Genomic DNA, 13,500 nt, shown 5'->3' with positions numbered 1-13,500 from the left:
CCAGTTCTATAAATTTTAAAGCTTTTGCTGCTAAAAAGAACATACTCCTCTAATTTATCTGACCGTTTCTCCAGAAAGATTGGGTTGAGAATTTTTTAAATCATCACTATGGTTCAATTCTCACCCTCTCCTTACTGCTGCTCACTATGTATGTCCTAACTGGTGGCATTACAGAGGGAAGATTCATCTGCATGACTATCTGGCTAGAGAAAAGCGAACTTAAAAGAATTTCTAAGTCCTGTTCTTTATCAGTGGAAGTCAGTAGCCAGAGAAGCATTCATAATGACAGAGGGAACTTCACTCCAGAAAACTCCTGCTTTTCTCACAGTGTTACTGATAGCTCTTATATCTTTGACTAGGTTACAGAAACTAGTGGAACACACTGGGGCTGTTTCAGAAATATAAAAGGAGAAATTGGGTATATGTGTGTCCGTACCCAAATCTGTGTCCATGCATATATGTACATAATAATTTATTTTGTCTGGAAATTTCTAGGCTGAACATTAATTTGAGAGTTAAATTTTTGGTAAGAAATCATTAAGATATTTATTTATCACTGAACTATGTACAGAAGTTTTACAGCTCTGCGAGTGTTACTGGAGCTGAGAAATTATTTTTACCAGAAGTCCAGAGAAAGACTTCCCCTTAAAAACACAAAAGACCTCCCAGCCCAAAACGGTCAGTTGTTGGGAACAGACAGAGGGAGGCAAGAGGAGTTGCCTCTTTTAGGAACCTTCTCCCAGTGGCTTATGAGAAACAAACACTGGAGGGCAGCAGTCAACTTTGGACAAGACGTTGCTGCAGTCTTTTCCTGAAGCTCTAAGCCATTTTCTTTCTTGCAGTCTTTAGCTAAATATTTTCCCATTTTTAATTGTTCTTTGCCATCTCACAGGGTGCACTGACAGTGAAAAAGTTCTTATCCAGCGCAAGCTGACGACGTTACAAATGCATGGCATATTCTCAAGTTTTCACAAGCCCTTGCTGGCAGATGGATCTCTGTTCCCTACCAGTAACACCGAAACTGTTTAGTACTTCCTTTTCGGATCAATCTTCCTCCGAGCTTTTCCTCCTACCCTCTGCTAACTGGAGAGGGAAGCACAGGCAGGTGCTGGCACCAGTGCTTATGAAGGAAAAGAGCTATTTATGTACAGTAAATAAATTACTAACATCTTGGGTTAGGTAGGATAACCTAAAGGTTCTCCAGGTTAGATATTCTCAAACACAGACCCATTCCTGATCCATAGAAGCTGGATTCACAATTCCTTTGAACACCCACCCCCTAATAAGAATAGTATTTCATTATCATCTAATTCTAATTCCTTTCCATGTGATTTTTATTTCCTCCTTTTTATCCCATGCATTTTTGACATTTGAAGCCAGACATAAAAGAATGTGCATTCCATCCAGAGAAGATGGTTTATGCTTCACCATAAAGAACTGCATAAGCACAGCATGATTTCATTTAAATAGCCTTCATAGTATTGCAGAAGCCCTTTGGCCAGCCCTTTGGTTGGAGAAATCCTCCAACACTGAATGGGAGCAGAGATATATACATCATGGAATACAAGAGGAAAAAATATATGGAAAGAAAATGAGTTGCCATTTTAGACCTGCAGAATAATCCCGTTAACGATATAGTAATCTGTAAGTCCCCATTCTAACAAGAACAAATTTCTAGATCAGCAACGAAAAACGTAATACATCAAATATTTTCTTCTTCCAACAGGGAGTCTCTAAGGACTGGAGATAAAAGGCATATTTGAAGATAAAAGATAAAAAAAGTGCAACGCAAACTAGAGGAAAAGAAAAAAATGAGAAGGAAAAGAGACCGAGGACCTAACATGACAAGTGGACAAAGAAAAATCCTTCGGTTTCGTGAAGTAAGGAGGATTGAAAAGGAAAGTGAAGTTTTAGGATGGCAGAGAGGCGTAATGGATTAGGGTTCTCCTTCTGGGAACACAAGCTTTAGCCTGATTAGATTACTCACCGTACCCAAAACTTCCTTGAAGCTAGAACTGAGCCTTTATAAGAATAAAGGTAATCAAAATACTTGCCATCAGAAAACCAATTTCTTTCTTCCAGTGCCACTTATCTGCCTTCCTCTCCAGAACATCTCCAGAGAAAGCTCCTCATCCCATTCAAGTCAACAAGACTTCAATATATACCCCTTGGGTACTCAGCTTTGTGGAGCCAGATGATATCTGAAATAAAACCCTTAGCTGCCTTTACCACAGTGAAGACCATATACTCAGGTTGGGACTTGATCAGTTTGTAAAATGCCATCATCAGGGGAATGGGAAATGCCATCACTCAGGTTGGAACTTGATCAGTTTGTAAAATGCCATCATCAGGGGAATAAGGAAACTTGATTCTGGGAGTAAACAGGATCAGATCGGGTTTTCAGTGAAGAATGTCACTTGGAAAAAAGGGATTGCAACTTATTTTTTATAAAAGAAATTAGCAGAAGAGAGCAATGCAAACAGAACCTTACCACAGGAATGAATAGAAAAAAAACATCCTCCATAAAATATACAGGAAAAAAGGACGCTGGAAAAAAGCTCCATTGCAGTTAATGTATCAAAGCATAAAATGAACTTACCAGCAGTACCGGAAACTCCCATATTAACCAATTTTGTATAAATTTGAAAGCTCTTATAGGATTTATGTTATTCCATTCATGGAAGTTTTCGCATTCAAAGCATTTGCAAACCACATGAAATCCAACCAAAATATTCATCTCAAATCACATCCAGATTTTCTTTCTAATATACTCATCACTCGTCTGCAGTGTTTGGTGGCAAAGGTCTTTAAGTGGGCCAAAAGTAATATACATATTTAATGAAAAAAATTCTAATAGAGTGATTAAATAAAACTTCATAATAAAAACCTCACAAGAGGTATCACCTAAGTTCCACATATTTATCAATCTTCCTATATAAATATGCAAGAAATAGGAACTTAGGAGTTTAGCTTTATTCCTAACAAGCTCAGGCTATGATGGACCAAAGGCAAACTCCAAACCAACGGTTTTCTTTGCTGAGTTTTTAACACCACAGTTTGTTGCCACAGGACTAAAAGCAGAGAACGTTGGAGCCAGGAAGAGGACCAATACCTGGAGAGAGGCTTCAAGAAGATCTGTCGTTTGCTGATCAATATTCAAGCATAGCAAAAGTAACAATTCTCTTTTTAAATATCCTGTTATCAATGAGAAATATTGTTCCTTATAGTCTCAACGTCTTGCTGTGAATGTTATTTAACACACATAATTTTTTGCAATAGCTACGCTTCATTTTCTTTCTCACTGTTGCAGGGAACCTCAGAACCAACAGGCTGCTAGCTGTGTGAGGTTTTATTGCTACGAGAAAGCACCACATCGTTTATTACTGTAGAATATAACACTGTCACTGAGTTTTCTTTGGCCACAATCACAGTCCAGAAAGTTGTCAGGAGCAATACTTTGTCTCTAAGTTAATCTGAACCAGAAACCAGGGGAGGGAGGGCAGAGTGATGAAATTGCTTCTAGTAAAAAGATGAGCAGCCAGTTCTCTGGGGCTGAGACATCCTTCCACCAACATGGGCCTCCTGGTGACCGCAGTCTGGCCTGGTAAGCACCAAGCCAATGATGCAGGCTCCTCACACTGTGATACAAAGGGGGGTTTGAAGCTGTATACTCTGGAGAGGGCAATAGGTGACATCACCTGGGATGCTCTCAGCTGAGTCCCTCTCTCCTGACACAGCGTCTTCTTTACACCCGCAGCTCTTATAAGTCAGAAGATGCGTTAATTGTTAACTGTTCCAATCAGAAGGAAAATTTCACTGGTTACTTAAGTGTAGTGTGTGCTTTTTACAGAAGCCAAGAGGAAAGAATAAAAAAATTCCCCAGGATTTTTTAAGAAACACCTGAATATTTCTCCGGGGCCTCTCTGTGACTTTCTCATCAAGCTGTGTGATTCACTGACATTAAGATTATTAACTCCTTACTAAAAAAAAAATAGGCAGCACAGAAGTTCAGAGTTATAAATTAAAGGTTTTTCCTGAGAAGTTGTACCAGGAGACTTGGGTACCTGAATTCTTCTGCACAGGGGAGAGGAAAACAAAGGCTTCAAATGATAGATGCATCTGCAGTAACGTCATCAGTGGGTAAAGCAATGAGGCTGCCTCTTTGCAAGTGAGAAGAGGCAGAGACTCTCAGAAGACCATGTGTCCTGCAGCACAGGGGCTCCACACCTGTTTCCTTCTTAACGAAAGATAAATATTTGATTTTCTGCACTGGTGTCCAGTTCTCTCTTGTATTTTTTCTAGAGTATCTAGAGCCATTTCTTACTCTTACAGAAAATTACTCTATCTAAGGATGTAAGACACCCTCTGAAAAGTGAAGCTCTTCTGCTCTGACACCTCTCTTATTTTTCTGTGCATGAAAACAGTGCATCCTGTGTTTCCTCTGTCCATTGCTGTGCTCTGAACAGAGAGATGGGGCTTCAGTAATATATTCATTTTATTCTTCTATACTCTTTAAGGGCTGGTGGGGAGACTTGAAGCTTTTAATCTCTCCATCTTTGATCCTGTCTCACATCAACAGGCACCATTTCCAAACTTATATTTTCTTGTTCTTCCCCACCACATCACTCAGGCTCAGGTAGCACTTCCCTGTTAATCTGCTCTTATTTCTGCTATTGATATAAGTTAAAAAATGGAGTTTTACCTTAAGTCCGTGCCCACAAGATGCAGCTTTAGCCATTTCCACATGGAGATGCGTTGTATAGCATAGGATACATGGTGGATCCTCGTGCAGAAAATAGGGATCATAAAAACAGGAGCTACAGGGCCTGAAAAGTTAAAAAAGGCATAGCAGAAGAAAAAAATAATTTACTCCATCATCTCACCTCTAGAAAGCTAAGCACGTCACAATGGTGATAAACTTTTTAACCTGTTTAGAGAAGACAGACTGAGTAACAACAATGAATTACTCAAAACCCAGCTAACCAGTAACAGCATCAGGACTTGCACCAACCTCCCTGCTTCAGTGTTCTCTGCTCAAGCCTGCACAATCCAAGGACATCAAATAACTGACAGGTGACTGGGAAAACGGAAACACAGAGAATGAAGAGGAATAAGAGATTTGTATCATTCAATTACCCTGCATGACATTCAGTCCTGCTAGCTTGAAATAAGCGCCCTACATGCCTCTTCATCAGACCTATTCAGAATGAGGGGAATCAAGTGCCTTTTCTTCTGCCTCCATTCTCAGTGCAATCCATCTGAATAGTCACACTGACACAGACAATGGCTCTGTAAGCATTTCAACTTCACCCCATGACAGTTTTATGCTAGACCTCCGAGTCTTCCCCTGTGCAATAACAATGCCAAGACAAAGAATACACACCCGAAGAGATCCCTATTGAGATAGACAACTGGGTAAGCTCTTATTCCTCAACATTTTTATCAGATCCATCAGGTATCATTTTCATAGGAAAAAACTGAAAAGAAAAAAAAAAACAAAAAAAAAAAGGGAGTCACTATAGATGCAAAAAAATCTTATTTCTATTGTTCTTATCAGCCATAATTACTTTTGGAAATTAAGCATTGAAAAAAGACACTTTCCAGCCAGACTCAAAAAAGTTCACGGTTGCCAAAGAAGAGGTTTCTCCCAGTTTTCTAAGAAGTTAGAAAGGCTCAACGACAGAGATTATTAATAAAAATAAGAAATCCAGCGTTCCATCAGAAAGTCAACAGCTCTTATTCAGGTGAGTAAGTGCCATATATTGCTTCCCCACAGTGATGTCTCAGAAGGAAAGTGGGACAAAGATGGAAGATGGGCTGGAGGTGGCCCTCACACTGTATCACACCACCGTTTTCGTAAGTCCAAAGCATGCCCACGAGTAAAAAGAAACGTCACCAAATTTTTGTTCATAGACGACCAGGTATTCTTAAGTCCATGTTCTTCAGTGTAAAGATGCAGCAACATGGCAAATTAAGAAATTTAAAAAAAAAACAAGACCCCGTAAGTATTTGTTTTGCAATGTAAACACAATACTGTGCAGAGCACTGTGAGCTTATTCCAACCCATAATACCAATCACCCAAACCACCCTAGGGCACACTTGTGGTGTCCTGCCAGCCAATGGCACACAGGAGTCAGAAACAGGGAGACGGACAAATTGTGTCTTGTTTATCTCTTGGGCACAACTCAGCTTCATTTGCTCCAACAGAGAGCAGTACCAGAATATAAAAATTGACTTGATAAGAAGATTATTTCCAGATATTTCTGACACAACCCTCCCCCCCCCCCCAGGCTGTTTTCATGCCTGTATTTGAAGGGCAGAGGAAGCTCTACAAAGGATGGTTTTTTCCTTGGGATCATGGTGATTTATTGCCTTAAGCCTTTTCATGTCAAAAGAATGTTTTAAGTAGCTCTACCTGTAGCAACTCCCCAGATGATTATTTCACTGGGGTACTGAGGGTAACCAGAAGCTGCAGCTACTGTCCAGGCTGACCAAAAGCCACCAGCCTGGACAACTACCACAAACCTTTCCCAGCTCTGCTTCCTTCAGAGACACTGGCAGAGACATTTTCATCTGGTTCGAACCTACCCTGCTAATTTCTGAACACCCTTATTACACAGCATCGACTCTGTGACAGCCTTTTTAGAAACTGTAGAAAAAATCCATAGTGGGATTGCAACGATTTCTTCACTCCGAATAAAAGCTGAGCAGGAAAGTAAATATTAACAGACTATGGTGATCAGCAACAAATTTTGCTACAGAGTAACTATTAAGAACAGGAAGAGTTAAACGTGTTTAATCTTCCTCCTTGCCCCCCAAACAAATAAATAGCATAGTACTCTTATCAGTCTGGAGAGAATTTATATGAATGGGGAAAGCCATAAAAAATACATGGTTTTGTACTACACAAAGGGCTGGAGATGCTTTAATGTGCTGCATGTGCTTATGTAATGCACATATGTAATGTGCTTTGCTGAAAAACAAAATATATGAAATGTGTTTTTACACATCAAACTGAAAGTTTTGCTCTGAGTATATCTGCTTTCTATTAATCTATGGATTATATAGTATTGTCTCACACCACCCAGGGCATCGGTGGAGTCACCATCCCCGGAGGTATATAAGAGGTGTTTGGACCTGGTCCTTGTTTAGTAGTTACCTTACGGCCAAAGGTTGGAGTGGATGATGGAAATTTTTTCAGCCTAAAACACTCTGTGATTCTGTGATTTTTAGCTTCGTTTTTTGATAACTACAGATGGCAAAGTGAAATGGTTATCAAAGGTCGTACCCTAACACAGGATATCAGCCTTCTATTACTGCTGGAATACGCAGTATCAAGTAGATACTTTGCCGTCCTGTTTTTCACTGAGTGTGAGTTCCTAACAACCAAACACATCAAGAACAATTAACAAAAAGCTTTGTATTTTAAGGATAGGATGTGTTAAAATGCCAAGGAACATACTTATGAGATGTAAAAACTCCTCTACTCTTATCTGACCAGCAGGAATCAAATTGAAAATTACACAAATGGGAAAATTACGGAATAATTTACAAGAAATAGAACAAAAATGCTCTAATAGTAACAGGCCAACATGCCGAGTGTTTTTCTGTTGTTCTTGGTTGTATCATTTCTCTATATAGGAGTATACAACTTTCAGCATTAACTTTCAGACCTGGAGGACTGCTAGCTTGAGTGTTGAGGAATTCTTTTTTTCAGAGCTACAGCTGTGGTTTTCTCTGGATATCATTAAGGAGGAATTTGTAGATAGCGGTAGCTCTTTCGTTGTATAAACAGGAACATGTAGAAAACCTGGGCATCCCTTCCCTTCTAGTGTGAAGCAGAGGCAGTTGACTTTTCAACTAAATACCAGATGAGGTTTTCTGACTTCAATTAGATACCAATGAGAAAACATGACGGAAATTATAGGCAACAGTTGTGAGCTTAGGAGGATCTATGTCTTTGGAAGCTGTCTTTACAAGCTCAGGAGCAAGATGAGAAGAAATTGTTTCTGAGAAATGTTCCCCCTCTGTTTGTTCCTGTCCCTTAGTAAATGTTAATGAAAATCCATTGTGTCCGTTTACATGAGACCATTTATGAGACTGATGACATTTAGTCTACTAAGAAGATTTTTGCAGAAACTTTTATTAGGATAGAGAATGTTAGTAACATGGTATTTAGGTGACTTTGTTGTGGGAAGTGTTTACTGCCAGTGGAATGCTTAGTGTGAAGGTGAGAAACTGCAGCCATCAAATCTGCTTTAAATTTTCTTGTGCCACTTGCTCTGTTTTCATTCCAAGCTTTGGTGCGTTGGTGTGACAGGACTTTTGTAGAGAGAGTGTCCAGAGGAGAAAGGGGGAGAGAGCAATACTGGAGCAGAGAGATCTGCAGCCATGGAGGACCCCTGGCCAGGGGAGGTGACTGTGCCGAAAGCAGGGGGTGAACAAAAACAAAACAAAGAAAAAAAACAAAAAACACAACAACAAACTCCAAAGCCAAAAAAGCCCACCAGCTATTCACATGTCTACCCTCTTAAACTGTGCCCTGTGTTCTGCTCTATATTCTGACTGGATGTAGGCGACAAGGAATTTCTTGGATATTTTTTCTGCCCTTCCACAAAAGTTGTCTCTCTTGGATGGCTCTGGAAACTTCTGGGCTTATGCCTTTTTTCCAGAGAAAAATCATGCTTGTTTCTTGATAGATTTGCCACCAAAAAAACTAATAAAATAGTGAACGATTTTTTGAAACAATGATACTCCATCATCTGAAATTTAAAACAGAGAAAAAAAGAGACAACACTCCTATAAGTTAAAAGTTTAATTTCTTGATTCGTAACAGAGTACAACAGAACATGCTCGAGCTAAACCAAATCCCAGCCTGTCCCTATGAACAGAAATACAGTTGAACCCAGACTGCTGCTTCAGGAGATGGAGTTCCAGAACATTTTAAAATTAACATCTAAAAAATTTTTAAGTATCTATAGAAAAATTAACCCCCCCTTAATCTTAGAAATAGTATCTAAAATCTATCCCAACAGATATTTATGTGTATCTATTAATAGGTATAAATATGTAAAAAGAGTACCTAATATAGGTGCTATATAGAATCTGTATACATAGGTATAAAATCTATAAATATGTATAGATATGTAATAAGGTAACATAACATCCGATGAAGTTCTGTTAAAAGATAACATCTAGAATATAAATACAATCCTATTTTAAAAGGTGAAAACCTTACCCGAAGACCATCTTAAAACTACAGAAACAACAAGAGCAGGTATAAAACATCTTAAAAAAAAGTGAAAAAATGTAGCTCTGTGTAGCCTAAAAAAATAAAAGTGCAAGCAAAATCTATTGGAACAGAGCTGAAATAATCTGGATGATCCCCTGCTCCTCACTCCCTTCCTTCTTCCTCCTGAAAGCAGCCGCTCTTGCAGGATGCATTTCCCTGCAGGTGGAAATCGAGGAAGAAAAGGGCGTGCTGAGTAGATCTCAGTCCTTGTGTCTGTTCCACAAGAACTGAGCGGGTTGAGCAATGAATTGCTCAGAGTGCAGACAAGAACCAAACTACTCTGACCTCCCCTTTCTCTATCACTTGGGTCAGAGGAGCTCTCTGGTCATCTCTTGGGGAAAAAACGCAGAGTCTCTCTTACTGGTCTGGGCCAAGGTAAAGGTAATTTTCTGTCTTGTATTTTTGCTTTCAGCTCAGACTCTTGTAAGCAGCTGCACTTGCTGAAAGTTTCAGCAAGTTTCTATATCAGTGCCTGCTTCTGGGTCTGATAACACTCAATGTTTACAGTTACTACTAGAGACTGGTGTGCAGAACCAAGGACACTGCTCGGTTCTGAAGAACATTTTGAGCTCTGATAAGAGAAAAGGAGTAAAAAGGTTACACGCTCCTTTAGGGAGGAGCAGAAAATATGAATGACCAAAGAGAGTATTCCGTCCCATACATATATAAATTTGAGGGATCATGGGGGTCAAACCCGTTTTTCCCACCCCTTCCCGCTTCCTCTTCTTCTCCTGTCCCTGTTTACTTTAGCATCCTGGGACTATTCCATCCGTTGCTCTGCCTGTGGTCCTGATCCATCCCAACCTGAATCTGTGTGTTCCTGCCTCCAGCTCCCGACCACTGCTGAGTCCAGGCTGGACTTTCCCAGGGCCGCTCTGCAGCCTCCGTGGTGACCTGAGTTATTGGGGGGGGGGGGAGGGACATGGTATCAATTTTCCTGTATACTTTTCTATATTTAGTGTCTTTTCCTTTTTATCATTACTTTTACATTACAGTTGTGTAGTTAGTTTCCAACCGATAAGACTCTCTCCCTTATTTTCTCTCCTTTCTTCGTCAGGGAGGGGAGGGGTGTTACTAGATGAAAAAGAGAAAAATCCTCACAGAATTAACTCCTGTAAGGAGAGGAGATCAGGCCAAGCTGTTTGTGTGAATTTACTTTATGTAGAATTAAAACTTGTAGTGTATGTTAATGAATTTGTATTCATAACAACTAAGATTTAGGGTTAAGCTGAGAAAGAAGTGAACAAAGCAGTTAAGACATGTCATTTTCCACTAGAACAATGTAACCAAATGCAAGGTCCTAAACTTCTGTCTCGGAGATAATTAGAAGTGTAAGCCTTGTTCTTAAAACAAGACACTGCCAAGGTCATTTAGGCGCCAGCTGGGCACTAAAGTATGTGAATATCTGCACAAGAAGAACATATAGATATCAGCACCAACAGATAAGAAGTTATGGCTTGGGTCTGATAACGCCTTGTAACAATAAAATGAGGTCAGCAAGAATTGAGAATGTAACGATGTTGCAACTTGTCCTTTCACTGTATAAATACCCCAATCCTTTCCCTTAACCCTTGGAACTCTATTTTCCAGTGAGCTCTGGGAGTTCCCCGGATCCTCAAATAAATACTTTTTACCGTTTAAAGGCTTAATACTCTGTCTCTAGACAGATTTGCTTGGCCTTTTTGGGCTTCAACTTGGCGACCGAGGCAGGACTGGACTCCATCGTACCGTGATCCGGGGGGACTCGGGGAGGCTTTTGGGACCACCCCCCCCCCCGGACGAATTCTGTCGGATAAGTCTCCCCTACTCCTTTGGCTCCTACGCGCCGATGGACACCAGACCTTCCTCATGCTGAAAAGGTGCTTATTATATATATATATTTGGGTTTTGAGGCCTCCAAGGAAAGGGAGGTTCGAGTCCTCACAGGATTTATAGGTGTTCGAATCCCTTAGGAGTTGCGTGGGTTCTAGTCCCCCAGGATTTACAGGGACGCGGGGGACTCCCCCAGGCTGACGGATTGGAGTCCAGTCTAGCTCTGGGTTCGTCCCTCTCCGGTGTTCAGGTCCCCAGGAGAATTGAAGTTCATTCACAGCAGTGGGAAGGTGCACTCTCTGTGTTGTGTAGTGTTGGTAATGCTGTGGCTCATATGATCATATGGTGATTGATGATTATGCTATTCTGTTGTATTTCTTGTACGTAATCTAAGAATTTGAGTGATGACGCGTCCCTACCGAAAAACTTTTATAGCTTTATCTTCGGGGGGATTGCGGGGAATCTTTTGCAGCAACACCGGCAGGTATTCGTGGTTTATAGCGGCATCTTGTGACCGTAGGCGGTAAAGCAACGTGTAAGGTTCTTTGTAAAATTTTACCTGTGCAAAGTTCTGACGGAAAGTGCTTATGTATGTCTGAAAGTGAGTGATTGAGAGGCAATTTAATTGCAAAGAGAGTGCGGAGTCCCGATTTGCTTTTCCATGTCACTCGCTAGGGGGACGGCCAGAGACGGACGAAGCAATTGGTGTTAATGTGGATTGTTAAAACAAAATAAGTGCGCTTGAATGCTAGAATAAGTTGAGTAAGATGTCGAAATTGTAAGTTGCTGAAATCTGAATAGAATTTGGTGTTACGGCGAGCCTTTCTCTCACGGGGACACGGCTCTTCTTCAGGAGCTCTCTCACAGTCCCTCTCCTCAGGCGTCTTCATCTCTTGTATTCTTCTGCTTCTGGGAGCATGCCTTTTATTTTGCCCTTCAGCCCCGCCCATTTCCGGCTGGGGCAGGCCCTAATTATTGGGCACAGCTGGGCCTAATCTCCCAGTTCATTATCGGCGACACCTGAGGACTTGTGGTTCTCTCTACAATTTGGTAATCCAGAAAGGTTGTAACCTCTGGAGTAGGCATAATGGGGACTGAACAGAGTAAGGAAATTAATGCCAAAACCCCCTTGGGATGCATTTTAAAGCATTGGAAAGAGTTCTGTGGAATTCCGGGAGGGAATATAAGGAAAGAAAAAGGTGCTTGTGAAATATTGTCAAGATATTGGTGGCTGCTGTATAAACTAGATGATGGGGGCAGGTGGCCACCGGAGGGAAGCTTAAATTATAATACCATCCTACAATTTATGCTGTTTCTCCGTAGAAGAGAAAAGTGGGATGAATAATAAATGCAGACATGTTTTTCACCTTAAGGGATAAGCCGGAATGGCAAAAGGATTATGGAACAAATGTATCATCTCAAGATCCCTTTGTTTTAGCCCTAGAACTGGATCAGAAAAACTGTGAAGATTAGGAAAGCTGTTGTGATGCTTTTAGTGTAGGGAAACGATGCCTTAAGTTGAAAGAAAAAAATAGTGAAGCGGAAAGTACCATTAGCCTCCAAGAATATCATCCTCTCGTGTCCGGATGTGGAGTACCGCTGCCAATGTCAAAACAGGAAAGCAGCAGTAGCTCCGCAGAATTGGGAAGCTAGAAAAGAGAAGAATTGATAAGTGTTCCGCAAAAGCCGGTAGGGGGAGACAAAGACGAAGAGAAAGCCCCGCAGGAGAAGGGGAAAAGGGTGAAGAAGAGAGAGAACAGAGCAAGCAGCGAAAACCTGGGAGACAATCCTGAAGGGACTAGCCATCCATGTTACACAAGGGCAACGGAGAGAAAGGAAAAGGATAGGGAGGCAGAAATGGCAAAGATAGGCGAAGAAAGAGCAAAATTGGAAATAGAGAAAGCGAGACTAGAAGCAGAGAAAGCTAAGGTAGAAGCTAAAGCTGAAGCAGATGATGCTGATGCAGCTGGTCATTTCAACAAACACAGTTCCCTTGTCCTTAGTGCTGGTGGTGGAGCTGGTTTGGGGGGAGGCTTCTAGGAAGAGAACTGTGCTGAGCATCACTCACATCTCACTGCAGCTTGGGAATGCTACAGCTGTCCGGTGTTGCCCTTCTTGCTGCAATTGACTCCAGCCCAGGTCCCCATGTCCTCACCTCCCTCTATCCTCGTATCCCCCTGTCCCTGCCTTGGTCCATTTCCAATAGGATGATTTGGCTGGGGAGGGTGTGTGTGGAGTCACAGCCATTAAAACACTGCTTGAATTTCATTTTGCCAGGCAAATCCCAAGCAGTGCAACGAACACACTCAGGAGTATAAAAATGGAGAAAAAAACCAAACCAAAATAAAACACAATTTTGGCATTTGCTCCGCAAGGAAACGGCCCCCGGGGAGGG

This window comes from Heliangelus exortis, chromosome 25 (genome assembly GCF_036169615.1).
Source record: "Heliangelus exortis chromosome 25, bHelExo1.hap1, whole genome shotgun sequence".
Taxonomy (NCBI): domain Eukaryota; kingdom Metazoa; phylum Chordata; class Aves; order Apodiformes; family Trochilidae; genus Heliangelus; species Heliangelus exortis.
The sequence above is the reverse complement of the archived record's forward strand: the minus strand, read 5'-3'. Positions refer to the sequence as shown.